The sequence below is a fragment of the Gastrolobium bilobum genome, unplaced genomic scaffold, assembly GCF_033153095.1.
Source record: "Gastrolobium bilobum isolate Gb01-03AN ecotype WA unplaced genomic scaffold, APGP_CSIRO_Gbil_v1 utg8714, whole genome shotgun sequence".
Taxonomy (NCBI): Eukaryota; Viridiplantae; Streptophyta; class Magnoliopsida; order Fabales; family Fabaceae; genus Gastrolobium; species Gastrolobium bilobum.
In genome coordinates this window covers 36237-38595 of record NW_026897018.1, presented here as the reverse complement: position 1 = coordinate 38595, position 2359 = coordinate 36237, and positions in this window count along the sequence as shown.

The window sequence follows — 2359 nt, the reverse complement described above, 5'->3', positions numbered from 1 at the left end:
TCCTTCCTCTTAGTCATCTTATTTATAATGGAATAGTATTACAGTCAAGTAATTACGTCTAACAAATAAACATCTTTTTCTTGATAGTGTTAGAATTTATGTCTAAAATTTCATGAGTTATGAATAAGAAGTAATTGGAGAAGATGAAAAGGTGCGTGGGATAGAAGTTTCACATTAGACAAAGAATAAAAGTTGGAAACATTTATAAACCTCTACCTCACCTCTCTAGTTTGTCCCTTGGGGCATACCGCTCTGTGGAGGAGAAAGTAGGTAGGTGAGCCTTGATCCACCATGTGTGTGCTGTTGTCCGGTCTGATCGTGTGTGAGAGAAATAAAATTATTTTTGCTTTCCTCCAATTTTTTCAAACCAAAACGTTTAAAAAATTGTCTTAAGAAGACAATTTTTATTGGGTTCGAATTCTTCATCATTTTCTGCATCGGTTCTTCAAAAATACTGTGAGTTCCATTGTTTTTATTCGTTGGTGCAGATTTATTTTTGTATGATATAGATCCATCTCGACTACTAAAATTCTGACCATGTGAAATAGGATATATTCCAATTTTTAAATGTCTTAGTCAATAACATATAGGTAGTTACATCTCCCGTAGTGCGTTACGATAAAAATGATTCAATAACTTACAGACATGCATGTAATATTTTATAAAAGTAAATAAATTTCCTTTTAATAATGAAATAATAATATATATTAAAATTAATATTACTCTCTTCATGAAGTATTTATAAAGATAAAAAAAAAAAATTACCGGGAAAAGAAAAAAACAATAGAAAGACCTTATTGATCCTCCAGAATACATGGTACGTAGAGATCAGAAGCCCCACCTAAACCATTACGTGCTGTAGTGTAATACGCTTGATATATAACAATTAGACTAGCCTACAGCTAATCACGCAAGCATAAAACATCTTTGCCTCATACATCTCATTTCGATTTCAAAAGCAAATTCCATAGTGCTTTACAAATTATTTTCAAAAACCATTTACAAATGTAACTGATCTCTTGTCAATTGTAAATGTATCCAAACATTTTAACAAATTTAAAATAATAAGAAAAGTTAAGCCATTTTACCTTATTAATTTTAATGAACTTAGTAACTAAGTAGAAACGAGTCGTTTTACCTTGAACAAATTTGGTCTATTTTTTAAATACAATATCCGAGTTTAACATTTATTTAATATATTTTTTATGTTTCACTTAAAATTTTAAAAAGTCTCATCTAATCTAAAAGTCTATTTATATGCTTACTTTATAGTAATTAGATATTCAAATAAGCTAACTAATCAAATTTATTATTATAGTTCTTGTTGGTGTTATTGTTATATCGTATATTATTTAAATAAAGAAGTTGTTGATCCATTAAAATAAAATAAAAATATTACGGTATGAAACTTGACTTTTTTAGTCAAATTTTTTTTTAAAAAAAAATATCTAATTTATTTATTGAACAAACCAAATTGCACCTAACACAAATCACATCAAAGACCTAATGGACCACCTAACTCTCCAAAGCACGGACACGTTCTTTTCAAAAAAAAATTGCGTGTCTGACACGTTCCGATACGCTCGGACATGCGTCTGACACGCGGTCAATATTTAAGAACACGCGGTTAATGTTCCGACATGTTTTTTCGACACGCAGTCAACTTTTTTCGACACGCGGTCAACGTTGGGACACGTTTTTTTTTTTTTAAATCTTAATTTTATTTTGTTAACTAAATATAAAAGAAATAATTTGTAAATTAATTTTTTTTCTCTTATGAAATTTGACATGAAAAATTAACAAAGTACGAAAAATTATTTATATTTATATTTATGTTATGAAATTTAAATATTTGATTGGTTATATGACTTATTATGGACTCTTATATATATTAAATATAAATTTTAATATATATTTATTTAATATCAAAACGTGTCCCAACATGTCGAAATATTTAGAATTAACGTGTCGGCGTGTCGTGTCGTGTCCCGTGTCCGTGTCCGTGCATCATAAGGTGTAAATAAGGTGAGTCGAGCCAAGCTTTAGCTTAAACAAGTCAAATCTATGAAAAATATTTTGAGTTTGGCTCGGCTCATTAGCTTGGTATGAGCTAAATTCTAGGCTTGGCTCGGCTAGTTTATAAAAAATTAAAAGCTTGACTTGACTCATTAATAATTATAAAATATATTTTTTCCAAACTCACATACCTGCAAATGTTGAGACTATAAATGCATCAAGTATTCCTTCGGTAGAGAAAAAACAATCATAGAACTCACTCAGTCCACATATATTTTAAGATCCAATAATGAGTTCCGCAATTTCTTCTTAAACATTGATCCATCTCATGAAATAGAGAATG